At 35.5% G+C, this 14736-nt stretch overlaps 1 protein-coding gene across 11 annotated transcripts in view; it reads right to left on the minus strand.

Annotated features, from left to right (window-relative positions):
- Positions 1-14736, minus strand: part of NFIB (nuclear factor I B) — a 235529-nt gene that overhangs the window by 71704 nt on the left and 149089 nt on the right. The gene's annotated exons all lie outside the window — the stretch shown is intronic.

Genomic DNA, 14736 nt, shown 5'->3' on the forward strand with positions numbered 1-14736 from the left:
AATTTGTTTAAGTGTTTTAAACCAAAGGTTAGAACAAAACCCAAGTATGCTTACAACGAAGAACTGTAAAAGCAAAACTCTTGTAAAATGCAAACTGGGTCCGTTTAAACAAACGTTTAACCTTTAGAAGCTAAATAATCTCTCAGGAAAATTTTTTAACTTTCCAATGGTACAGGGCAATTGGTATGGTTTTATTTGCCACTGCCCACGCATAGGGAATGAAGGTTCAGAGGCCCTCAGATTGGTAGCACCTGGTAGACTAAAGTCCATCCATTAAAAAAAAAAAGAGAAATAAAGAAAAAGGAAAACCACAGCCACAATTAGCACCTTGTTGGAATTACTCCAAAGATCTCTTGAAACCACTGTTCTTTCACAAATCCTTCCCCGATTAAAAAGTGAGTTGCTGTTACCAGCACTCCCACCCTTGTTCCCGTCATGGATCACACAAAAGCAGAACCCGTACATACAGCAAATACTTTACACAGACCTATTTCTGTGCACCATTAATATACCTCACATGATTTCACTGCTTTCTCACCCTTGCTGCCACTCCCTGGGACTCCCTTCATGTCAAGAACTGGATCCTTTTTCTGGCGAATGTGGTGAAGCCAGACCTCCAGGAATGCCTCCTGACCCTTCCGTGACCTCCAGGTCCAGGGCCCACAGTAGCCGTGGGCCACGGGTCAGGAGCCTGAGTAAGTCAGACATGCTTGCTAGCTGGTCTAACTCTTTCCAGGACTGCAGATGGGGCCACCAGTCCTATCCCCAGGTCCTCATCCAGAAGAAGGAAGTGTAGTGAGGGTAAGGAGGGAGGGAACACCTTAGGTAGGAGGGATATGGCTACTCTCTGCTGCCCCAGGGAGAGAATAAGAGTGTGAAAATCCTCAGAATTAAAATGCTTCCAGGAAAAAACTCTAAATTCCAAGAACCGGCAATTTGATTGGATGTTCCATAAAGCTTCAGGGCTGACCAAGAGATTAGATTTGGGGCAGGGATGAGAGAGGTCTGGGTGTTTTAGCAACATGGCTCACTCAAGTCAAAGAGCTGGGGTTTGACTCCTGACTACAGTTTGCCAGTGTGGCATCCTGGAATAATTAATCATAATAATTAATAATTCTAAATTAATAATAATAATAGTCCTGGAACATTTAGACTCTTTGTACTTCAGAGTCCTCATTTATATATTAGAGATAATAAAATTACCTACCTTACACCGTTGTTACAAATAATAAGTGAGATAAAAATATAAAACCCAGAGTAGGCGCTGAGTAAATGTTACCAGTAAGTTAGGATTGGCCTATGGAGTCAGCAATCACCCATACACTGAAATATGCACACTGAATTCCAGACACTCTCAAGTTATTTGTAAATCATCATTTAGAAATTTTACCAGAAAGAAAGCTACCAGCCCACTTTTTAACCATACACAGCATGAAAAGACAGAAAGTCATTCAATTAGCATATATGCCTCACTGCTGTGAATAAACAGGGGTGCTGCGTATGTCTGAACACTGTTTTATATCCATCCATCTACCTTCTTTAGAAATAGCAAAAGAATGAGAAGAAATTATGAGATCTCAGTTGGTGATAAAACTCAGGTCTCATGTTAAGTCACTGCTCTGAAAAAGATATACATTTTTAAGAGGATAATAACAAAGTGTCCCCACTTGATGCAGCTCTATTTTAAGAAACGCCTACTTCTTCAGCAATTAATTTTTCACCAGGTTGAATTCATTTCAGTGATTATTGAGAAATTTCCAGGTAGACAACATTGTACAAAGTGCTAAAAGCCACTGAGACATAAAAAGGACATTGACTCCCTTTGTGTGGCTGGAGACATGTGTTACATAAACATCTATTATGTTTTTAATTTTGATAGGTTATCATTGTATACAAAGATTTCTATTGCTTTTGTTGTTTTAAGCATAATAGATTATACTTTATTTTACAGATTATACTTTATTTTACATGTGGTAAACATAACATTTTATATATGACAAATACATTAAATACAGAGAACTTATTTATCATGACTACAGCCTGTGTGCTTAACCAATCAGACAAGATTATTTGTCCTTCCCCAACCGTACTCTGTAAAGGCCTGCCCTCGTATCTTTCTAACGTAGCTGCCTCTGATCAGAAGGGCCCTCTTTCCACAGGCTCACCTCGCAGCCTTCAATGTCCAGCTCAACCACCATCTGCTCCATAATCTGCTTTTCCACCCTCCCCTCCCAACTCCTGTGCCACCTAGAAATAATCTCTTTCTTCTGTATTCACATAGCACCTAGTTTGTTCTTACTTTATATCACTTTGCACATTCAAGTTTACCAAGATAACTGTTTTCAAGCCTTGTGTTTCTTCTTATTTGGGGGAGTGACTGGGTTTTGTTCATCTCTATATCTCCTTTAACAACTAACTCATCGCCCACATTACAGTAACTACGAAACGCTTGCAAAACAAATGTAAAGTTCAGCTTTTTGAAACATGGTCACAAATGAACACCTTCATAATTTTATAACAATGAAGATAAAGATAGCTTAAGATCGAAGGATAACTCTACTGACCCTTGTTATTTTCTGGAACTTGTTTGCCGAGGAGTTTATTTAAGCTTTTGGGCAAAATGGGAAAGCATAATGATTACAGTCAGATTATATCTCTGACTTTGTTGTGTAATTAATGTACAACTTTAGGCATGTAGTACAAAATAACTACCAAGGGACTAGAGGGGTTCAAATAGTTCACAAATATTTATAAATCGATGAATGAGTGAATGAATAGTGAACATTTCATTTATATAAATTATTCCATGTGTAATACTTAATAACAATTCAATACATGGATATTATCTGAAGTTCATTTCCTTATCACTCCAATGAGTAGCTAGGACTCCATTTGCTTCTAAGTCATGCCCATTAAGATGGAGTGATGTGGGGTCCTGTCACGAGCCGAATCCTAAGGGAGGGAAGAGCCACCTCAAGGTAATACTACCAGCAGGAAGACAGCAAGGCAGTCACACACAGACAAATGCAATGACCATCTCATAGAAAAGGGAAGGCAACTCAGAATGCTGAGGGTGCTTCTCCACTCCCTACCCCCAATTCCCCAAGTTCTAAGGAATTTGGATCTACAAGAAAAACTGAAAGATTTTACTAAAACTATGAAAGACACTGAAAATATGTCAGAACTGCTTTCGCACCCACTAGCCAAAACGCAACACCGTAGGTCCCACTGGGCTCCACTCCTGTGTGGAGCACAGCGAGACTTCAGTAAAAGGAGGGCTCCCAAGGCTAAGTGGTGACAATGACCTTATAGGAGGGGGGTGGGTGGGAATCAGGCGGCTGGGTAGCCTGGGAGAAGCACCTGAAGCAGATGGCTGCCCCCTTCATGCATCTTTGCACGCAGCACAGCCTTTACAATGGACAGACATTACCCAAGATGAGGCGGGCTAAAGAAAAGAAACAGTGGATGACACGGTACTTGGCCAGCTAATAGTCCTTGCTCACAAGCATACGAGAGAGTACTTAAGGACTCTGGCAAAATAACTGGAGAGGATCGTGCAGGGGGTCAGAAGCCCTGCTATACAATACAGAGGGTAACACTCAGCAAAATGCAGGTGCTTGCTGTTAACACAACCCCATGTGTAACCTCCAGGCTTCTGGGGCCTTCTAAAAACATGGTTTTCATGTGTTACATAGACCACTGTGAATCTAAATAGCTGACACAGAGGCCAAAGATCTTAAAGCAATTTGGAGACATTCATACAGTAAATTCCCTTCATCTACCAAAGGAAATATGAGCATCTCTGAGACAGAGCAGCTGCTTAATGGTTACTGAGCAATATTACACAACAGCTTACACCAGGAAGCAAAGAACAACTTAGCATTTATGTGATGCTGTATTTACACTACATGTATGCTTTTTAAAAAATAAAATTGAGTAGGAAATAAAGACCTCTGCAAACTGAAAATTCTCAAAGGCAATATCAAATTATATTATTTTACTGTTTTTATTTTTCTCTAACAAAAGCAACAATAAATCACTACTCAGAAGTTAATATAGTGTTTAACCTCCTTTACAAACAATAACAGAGGGATGCAATGGCATATCTAACTGTTAATATCTCAAATTATAATCAGCACCATTTAAATGTTAAACAACATTTACACAGAAAATCCAAAGGAAGACTGATAATGGCTCATTTTTATGGTCTACTGTGTTCTATTCTTGAAATTAAAAAAAAACACAGAAAGCAGTTATTAAATTCATGAAAGCTGTCTTCAAGTATTTGAAGGACTGTTAATGTAGATGGTGGATTAGACTTATTCTGCATAGTTCCAGGAACTGTTTTTTTGGCTCAGTAAACAGATTTGTCATCCAATAAGAAAAGTCCTAGAAAGGAATGTGAGACCTTGCAAAGGTAATAATAACCAACACATGCCAAGCTACTGCACTAAGTTCTTAGAAAGCATGAATGCACAACATGCCCACAATTATCCTCAAGTTGTTACTATTTTACAGAATGAGGAAACCTGTGTCTACAAATATAGGGGGTTTCCCAGCGGATGTAAAGACCCCTCCACTGGATTTAAGAATTCTCACTTTGGGTAGGAAGTTGGATAAGAGCACTTCAAAAGCCCACTGCAACTCTCAGATTCCACTTTTTTACATGGCTGTTTTCCTGTTAGTTTTCTTGCATTGCTCCATTTGGAGAAAGAAGAGAACACTGGGTATCTCACAGGCATGCTCCAGCCCTAGGATTCCAATTGTTCACTTCCTTCAACAGAGTGTAAAAGATGCCTAAATTGTTTTGTTTATAGATGTAAAGGGGGAGAAGATAAGATTATTTCATACTAGCTCTTTGCCAATCTTCATAAAACTTCAGCTACCAAAACTAACCCATTGGTGATTTTTCTGGTAGGGGTGTTATAAGACAGGACTCTCTTCAGTTTCTCAACTGATCTGAATTGTCCATGGTTAAGGATGGAAACTGTGATTATAAAATAGATAACTAATCACAGCAAAGATAACAATTCTCTGCACAGAGACTGAATCTCAGCCTATAGCTAACATTTTAGTATAAATTTACAATTAAGTTTGTCCTTCAACATGAAATGTAAATCCCTGATGGTGATTGAAATGACCTGGTAGAGTCAGAATTTTTCTGACTTTAACACACTCTGATAGTAGTATATTAATATATTATTTATGTTTTTAAGTATTTCCTTTGAGTCCATTAAACTTTTCCTACATATATATAATATACATAAATATGGATTTTTATAAAATTGAGATTAAAATTTAAATAAATGCATATCCTGCCTTTTTCTAAGTAACATTGTATCTTTCCCTTTAGATTAAATACTTTTCCAAAAGCATGATTTTAATGCCTGCACCATATTATACTGCATGGCTGTATCATACTTTATGTGACCATTCTCCCATTGTTTGGCATTTTAGGTTATTTCCCAGTTTAAAAAATATTATAAACAGCACTGCCATTAACATCGTAGGACACAAATTTTTGTCAGCAATTCTTATGATTTCCTTAGGCTGGAGTTCCCAGAAGTGGAATTAGCGGGTCAAAGGACATAAACTCTTTTAAAGCTCTTGGTAAAAACTGTCAAGCTGCTTTCCATAAAGGTTTTTGCCAATTTATACTCCCTCAGGCACATCATGAGCGTTTCCATGTCACCACCCTGCTGCCAGGATTACATATTAGTCATATTAATGGGATTTGTTTTTAACTGTGGCAAGTTGATAGAGAAAAGATATCATTACATTAATGTTATAACTTTCATTTATTTAATTATAATAATGTTAGATATTTTCACATACATATGCATTATTTCTTTGAAGAGAACTTTCAAAAATATGTAAAATAGGAATAGTGCTAGCAGGAATATTTTATTCATAATGTTAATGAGAATACTTCTAGAGTTTCACAGTTAATAATTTTGGCCATTAATTGATGATTGATTTTTTCCTCATCATCTGATATATTCGTTTATTCCTAGTTTTCTCAGAGTGTTTTTTAAAGTTTGCTGATCAGAATCGTTGTTGAGTATTATTAAATGTCTTTTTGGCATTGTGAGATTATCCTTTTTTTCCATTACAGCATTTTTTGTTGTTACATATTACAAATTCTTAGATTAAATTATTTTTGTTGGTCCATGGAACATAGCTTTTTAAATTTACTGTTGAACTGATTTATTAACAGTTTTCTTCCAAATTCTCTATATGTAGTTGGGATACTTTTGTGGGAATCTTTGTATTTTATTTGCCAAGTTTTCATACCAGGGTTATATGCATGCTTCATAAAATGGTTTGGATGACAGTCATTATTTTTCATAAAAAAAAAAGAGTTGAAAGTTTGGAAAAACTCACTGGTAAAATCATCTTTCCAGAATGTGTTTCAGAGAAGATTCTTAGACAACTCCAAGTGTTTCACGAAATTTAATCTACTCCTATTTTCTGATCTTGAGACAATTTTATTACATATTATTCAAGAAAATCAATTCTTGCAGATTTTAAAATTTCTTAGCACAGATACTTTACGGTTTACTAAGTGGGCTATGTTTATTTTTACTATATTGAAATTATAATAAAATTAAATTTTATAATATCTTAAAATATACTACAATTAATATAATTATATTAAATTACATTAAACTATACTAAAAAATCAGCTCTGTCACTTACTATGTAAACTTAAGTCAAGTGAAGCAATTTTCTACGTCCCCCCATTTCTCTTCTCTAAAATACCAGATAATCATAGTACCTGTGAGTCAATATGAAAGCTGTATACTATTTTCAAATAATGAGAGACACTTCATTTTAAAAGCAGGGAAAGGGAAGCTAGAACTTCCAAATTAACAGCTAGGAAACAAAATACAACGAATAGGAACTTAAGAAAGTCAAAATAAGGACATAAGGTATAAATAAATGATTAAAGTAAAACAAGAGGAATAAAATCAAATATATCAATCATTATAACAAATGTAAGTGGACTGAATTATCCCATAAAGAAAGCATTAGATTAACTTCAGCAAACAAAATCCAGCTACTTTTAAGGAGCATACTTAAGACAAAGTGAGAATAAGAACAAAAAGTTGAAAATAAAATAGTAGGCAGAGAAGTCAGGCAAATTCACACAAAAAGAAATCAGTGTCAATTAGCAATGGTTTTAAGATGGAATTTAAGATGAATTAAAATAAACAGGTTAAAGAACATTATGAATGACATGCACCAAACAATATTGTGGAGAAATGCACCAATACATGCACCAAACAAGGTATTGGTGCAGCGAACAATATTGTGGAGAAATACATAAAATAAAATCTAATAATATACAAGAAACTTGATAAAAATATAATTTTTATCACCAAACAGTATTGTGAAGAAATGCATAAAATAAAATCCAATAAGATACAAGAAACTTGATAAAAATATAACTATAGTGAGAACTCTGAATACATCTTTTAGATTTGACCATGACTATTAGACAATTAGACTTATTTTTTAGAATGTGTCTTTTAGATTTTAATATGACTATTAGGCTATTAGACTTATTTTATATCATTCAAATACATCTTACACTCTGTTGGTATATCCATGGAAATTTTATAAAAATTGATCATGTCCTTGACCAAAAAGAAAATGTTAACAAATTCTTAAAAGTGGAGAATTTTTCAGGCCATTCTGTTTATCTTTGGCAAATAAAACTAAAAGTTAAAAAAAAAGTGACCATATCTTCTGAACCACATGAAAATTAAGAAAATAAGCCATGAATCAAACAGAAAATCAAAAGAAAAATTGTCAGCCATCTAGAAAGCAATGAAAAGAAAAAGACAAAAGGAAAATTGTTTACCATAAAAGAAAAACAGCAAAACAATCCAACAAAAATTCAAAAGGGAATTAAAGATAAAAGCTGAAATTAATAAAATAGAAAAAGGAGGAATATTTGAAACAATGAAAGGAAAAATGATTCTCTGAAAAGACAAGCAAAACAGAAAAATCATTTGCAAGCTTCATTAAGGGAAAAAAGAGAAGGCAAAAATATACAACTACAAGAACAGAAGGGAGACATAACCATAGAAACCAAATGCATTAAAAGAATTATGAGAGATTAACACATACAACTTACTGACCGCAACTTTCAAAACTTAAAGGGGCAATTACTTACTAAAATAAAAGTAACCACAATTGTGCAAAGTGGACCCTGAATAGAACACTTACCTAGTGCAGTGGTCCCCAAAATTTGCTGATTATTCGAACCACCTGGGGTTCTTAAAAAGCAATTTATGCGTGGCTTCCACTCCCAGCTATTCTGATTTAACTGGTATGGATATGACCCAGCCATGAGGATGTTCTAAAAGTTGCCCAGGTGATTCCAATGTGCAGCAAAGTTTGGGAACCACTACGGCTAGTCTCTTGTTATTCAAAATGTGGTCCCGGAACCAACAGCACTGGCATAACCTGGGAGCTTGCTGGAAATGCAGAAGCTCAGGCTCCACCAAGACCCTTGAAATCAGAATCTGCAGCTTAATGAGTTTATATGCACTTTAAAATTTGAAAACCCTAGAACAGCATAAAAAGGAATTTTTAAAACCACTTTTAAAAATGACATAGGTACAGATGGGTGCACAGCTGGATTTTATCTATCCTCTACCTTGCCTTCAAATTTCAATGCTATTTACACTCTCCCAGGCTGTAGAAAATGGTAAGTTACCTTATGAAGCAGGCGCTGTCATAAGCCTTTATTAGGCCAGCAAAACTTAAATAACTAAACTTGGAATGTCCCTTATCAAAACAAAGCAAGCAAGCAACCAACCAAAGATCAAGCAAACATGTAAATGCAACTTCAGGAATCCTAAGCACAGCGCTGGAACCGGCCAAAAGTCTCACCCTGGCAGTCCTCTGACTGTCTTCAGCGAATTAGGCCTCTTTCTAATACTAACTCGTTGGAACTGATGCACTTTGTTTAATGTATGCTGTCCTTTTTTTTTTTTTCTTTTTTTTTAGCTGCTTGTTTGGAACAAAATGAAATGCATATTGCATTGTATCCTTCCTGCTTGCTATTTTTTCTCTTAAGTTTAAAAGTTATGCATTGAAGATAAAGTATACTTAAGGAGAAATGTGCACAAGAATACCTATTAAAATAACTCCCATCAAGTTTGATGGTGTAACTTCAAGGGATTAACAACTAACTATTTTGGATGGAAAAAAAAAAAGAATCCTAAATAAAATTGAATATATTCAATTCATATATTCAAACGGAATATAACAATGTTACCAAAAAAAGATACACTATTATCATTAGAGTTTATTCCAGGAATGAGTGCAGTTCACTATCAGGAAATCTAGCGATGTAATAGAGAAAAAACAAACAAACAACAGTAACAAAAAACAACAACACATGATCATATCAATTGAGGCTGAAAATGTACTTGACTCCGAGAAGAGAAGCAGGCTTCCCTAATAACAAATCTAAGCAGAAATAGAGATAAAAGCAAACAATAAAGACTCTTTAGTAAAACCAAAAAAAATTATACTAAAATGAGAAAATTAGTCTGCCATTCCTAGTTACCCAACCTCTTCAAGCCTCCTCCTCTTTTCAGTCCTTAAAAATGTAATCTGTAAATAAATCGGTCACAAAAAGGCAAACATTGTATGATTTCACTTAGATGAGGTATCTAGAGAGTCAAACTCATAGAAACAAAGGAGAATGGTGGTTGCCAGGGGCTGGGGGGAAGGGGGAAGAGTGAGGTGTTATTTAACAGGTACAGAGTTTCAGTTTTACAAGATGAAAAAGTTCCAGAGATTGGTTGCATAACAAAGTGAATAAACTTAACACTACTGAACTATACACTTAAAATGGTAAATTTTATGTCATATGTATTTTACCACAATTTAAAAAAAATGATCTGGAATTTGAGACCCAGAAAACTGTTATTAATTGCATATATATATATATATATATATATATATATATATATACACACACATATATATATATTCAAGAACTACTTTTTACTTTGGAGTTTATGTCTATAATCTTATTTACAATAATTACTTAGATATAACTTTCTATTTAATTATTATTCTCATTATCAGTCTACCGTTATTGCTATATTTGTATTTATAACGATCAGTATATATCTGAGGACTTTCCTCATCCTAAATTTTTTCTTTTTTAATTTTGGTGCATCACTTTGTCAACTGCAACAGGTTTTCAAGTAAAATTTTTACAAAGAAAATGAGGGACTATTTTTCAAGACCACAAATAATAAAGACTCTATTTCTATCACCTTTGACGAGAAATAAAATTCCTTGAACATTAAAAGAAATGCAGGTAACTTTTTCCTCTAGGATAATTACAAGATTCTTCTTTTTACCCATGAAATACAAAAACTGTAACAGGATAATATTTAGATATTATTACTATTGGCTGGATATGTTAGCCATATGAACCAGCATATTTAGATTATGTTTAGCTCATAAAAGTTTTCTTCATTTGTCCTTGATTCTATTTCTTTCCTAAATGCTCTGATTTCTCACTAAGAACACCTAAATAAATGCTAAATTTTCTATTCTCCCATCATAAACATTTTTCTCACCGTTTTTAACCTCTCTGTTCTTTTCCTCTGCTTTTGGAGCAAGTATCTGTATCAGTGATTATTTCCACAGCATCAGTTCTGTTTTTTATTCTTCCAATCCAGATTTTAACTATATGAAAGCAGTTTTAGTTTTCTTGCTAGTCTTTTTTTTTTTTTTTTTTTTTGCGGTACGCAGGCCTCTCACTGTTGTGGCCTCTCCCGCTGCAGAGCACAGGCTCCATACGCGCAGGCCCAGCGTTCATGGCCCACGGGCCTAGCTGCTCCGCGGCATGTGGGATCCTCCCGGACCGGGGCACGAACCCCTGTCCCCTGCATCGGCAGGCGGACTCTCACCACTAAACCACCAGGGAAGCCCCCTTGCTAGTCTTTCTTAACTCACATGGTACTCTGTTCACTGAAGCTGTTATTTTATCTGTTCATTTTTCATGTAAGTCCCTTTTTCTAAGCAAACAAAATGTTTTCTCTGAAATTTCTTCTAGTTCTTCATTTTCAAAGATATGTTCTTCTGGATCTTAATGACAGACCCTTTCCCTTGTTCTTCAGTATTTTCTCACCAAGGGCACACTTGGTTGTTTTCTTTTTACTTACAGGGTAGTCTATCCAAATTTAGGGTTTTGCCTCAAAAAAGCATACTGTATTTTTAGGTTGAGATTGAGGGCTCTAGAATTGACATAATTGGATCTTATCATTTACTAGCTGGATAACTTTGATTAAATTACTTAATATAAATAAAAAGTAATAATAACCATAATAATGATGATAATAAAATAATAGTGGCTATCATTTATTCAGTGTTACATGCCAGGCTCTGTGATAAGCGCTTTGAACTCTATCTCAGTTCAATTTCCATACTTGCTCCTTTTTTTTATTAATGACTGAATAAATACTTAAATTCTCTACCTCCAATTCTCATTTGTGAAATGGAAATAATAATCGTAATACTGAACTCACAGATTTGAGGTGAATATTAAATAAGAACGCTCATATGAAGTGCTTAGGGTTCAATAAATGATTATTGGTAATGGCAGTAGTTGTAGTACTAGTAACAGTGTTAGTCGAAGTTCCAATTCCGACCAATTTCTAGTGACTGCGGGTCTTTCATCTAATGAACCTCTACTATAAAGCGGTGGGCTCTTCTCACCCCACCCCTAGATATGTAAGATCCTACCGAGAAGTACATGAAAACCCTTACTTTCTGGAAAGACAGATGGAACCAAGTTTACAGAGATCCTTATCTGTGGTGTTAGGAATTAAGACTCTAGCCCAGAGTGGAGAATTTTTGAAGGATTCCTGTTAGGAAATGGAATCAGACTGCTAGATGTCTTCCCATACTCTTCACTCCCTCTCTATAACCCATTTCCTAACCCTGTTGGTCTCTGGGTTTATAGCCTTTTAAATTGAAATAGAAAAAGCTCTGAACCTAGGGAATGATAATGGGGTGTAATCAAACTTTAATGTCTATAATTTCTCAAGGAATCAACACTGCTATCTTTCATGAGATAAAAGATAGGAAAACCACCACGTTTTAGATTAAATCCCACTACACTGGTCATATAGTTATGGGATAAGTCTCTGAGATTCTAATAAAAGGCTCTCCTTTAGTCTTAGTTTTAGTGTGCTTAGAAAAAACTTTCAAGGTTTTACATATACTCATGGAAGTTTTAGTGAAGAGTTGGAAGAATATGAATGAGAAGTTAAGCCAGAAAGGTGGACTTTATACTAGATAGCTAATGATAATTATTTTGCTGTATGCCTAAAAAGACCTGGATTTAAATCTCACTACTCTTAAGTCAGAATTCTAGCAGCCTTTTTTTTTTTTTGGTAGAATTTGACAAGCTGATTCTATTTACGTGAAAATACAAAGGACCTAAAATAATTTTTTAAAGTTATTATAAACACTTATTATAAATAAGTTACGGAAATCAAGAAGAAACTTGGTATTGCAAAAGACAGACATATAGATCAATGAGATGGACCAGAAATAGACACATAAATATATGGCTATGGATATTTGGTAAGTGTTTATTCCCTTCATATATATATGTGTGTGTGTGTGTATATATATGTGTATATACATATATAATATGTATATATTATATATAATAGGTAGATATGCAATTTATTCTATGTCAATTATACCTTAATAAAGTAAAAATAAATAAATTACCTCCTTAACCTATAAACAGTAGTCTCGAAATTTTCAGAAATCAGTATTTCCACATCACAAAAAGAATCACAAATGAATAAGGAACAGTCAATGTAATCAGGAAAAGTTTTGAAAATAACGACTTCCATTACATGCAATTTTTGCTACTTCTAGAAAGCTACCTTACCTGTTTCCACATTCATAATCATGCAGACGCTAGGAACATTTTGGTACACTCACTAAACAGAAGCATAGAACAGCAAACAGGACTTCGCTATAATTCATTTGATTGGGAGAAGAGAACTGGATACATCTAAGACTGGTATTCTAAATCAGTAATCATATCAGGGCACTGCAATTCTCAGTCTGATACGTCCCCACAAAATTCATCATCAGACCATGCTACATGAGTTAGGAGTTCAGAACATCTCCGAAACAGTCATATCTAGGGTGTGGTGTACCTACAGGGCAGAAGCAGCCCACCATAACTATCTCTATGAAACACCCTGCTTTTCCTGACTTAGGTCAGGTTCTGGGGCTGGGGATGTAACCTCAAGAACAAGTTACAATTGATGTAGCCTACTGTAGGTCTAAGCCTCTATTGCATAAATCTTGAACACTGCTGAACCGTCTCTGGCCAGGCATTGCCTTAGATACTGGGTTTACAAATAGAGTTATACAGTCCTCACCAGAAGGTGTTCAGAATCCACTAAGTGAAAAAGACAAGTAAATTGTGATATAGGTGCCATTAAAGCTGTAAAACTGTACTACAGACAGGGTCTGGAGAAGTTTCACTGATAAAGTGTCAAGGGGGTACATGCATTCTAGGCAGAAAAACAACACAAAGACATAAAGGCTAAGGCTGGATGCAAGGTCCACGTGGGCAGTGGAAGGGCAAGGAGAGAACACACCATGAAGGGCTGTATTAGATGCCATGGAAAGATTAGGCTTAGCCTAGAGTGGGAACCTTTGACACAGATAGGGGAGGGGAATGAAATAATCAGACTTGCACATTCTGAAGATCACCAGATGTATCACAGGGATAAAGACCCAAGGCAAAAATACCAGGTACAGAAATTAGGAAAATTATTAAAATAATCTAGGTGCTCTAGTTAAAAGGAGAGCATGTCAATATTTTTTAAAATAACACATTAAGATTCAGCACTTAAAAAAATATTTTGCCTTCCTCATCTGTTATAAGAGTAACCCCATCAGTGGTCTTTCCTTGTCTCTCTACTTGTCTTTCTACATGCTCTCTCAAAAACTCATGGACACTCCATGGTTCACCAGTCAACATTATATACTTACTTATTTAGAAAACATTGCTCGCCTTGAAAGAATTCAATTCAGAAGATGACTACAATCCAAAATACGAAATTTTGAAACTAAAAATCCGCTACACTTACAAAAGTGCCACAAAATAAACAATGGAGCCAGTATCTTACAATAAATCATATCACTCGCCATTGGTGTCCGTCAGTGGCCTCTGTACCTCACCAGAAAAAGGGGCTCCACTGACGCAGACTGCAGCTCGTTGAGAAATGCACATGTAAACTCCTATCATTTGCCACGTGACTTCCTGTGCCAGGGCTCCCTGGGGCCTCTTCCTTGATCTCCTGAGGTCTCTAAGCCCCAGACAAACCCTCCAAATCTCAATCTTAGCCCTGCGTCCCAAACCCTTTTCTCCTGAAGGCTCATAAGCACTTTAAAAAAACCATTAAAAAAATTACAGCTTTATTGAGATATAACTCTCATACCCTTTTAGAGTGCACAATTCAGTGGTCTGCAGTATATTCAAAGAGTCGTGTATCTATCTAATTCCAGATCATTTTCATCACCTTAAAAAGAAGCGCCACACCCATTAGCAGGCATGTATCCATTTCCCCCAACATCTCCAAACCGCTGCCTTTGTGGATTTGCCTATTCCAGACATGTCATATCAATGGAACCATACAATGTATATATTTTAAAAAT

The sequence above is a fragment of the Lagenorhynchus albirostris genome, chromosome 7, assembly GCF_949774975.1.
Source record: "Lagenorhynchus albirostris chromosome 7, mLagAlb1.1, whole genome shotgun sequence".
Taxonomy (NCBI): domain Eukaryota; kingdom Metazoa; phylum Chordata; class Mammalia; order Artiodactyla; family Delphinidae; genus Lagenorhynchus; species Lagenorhynchus albirostris.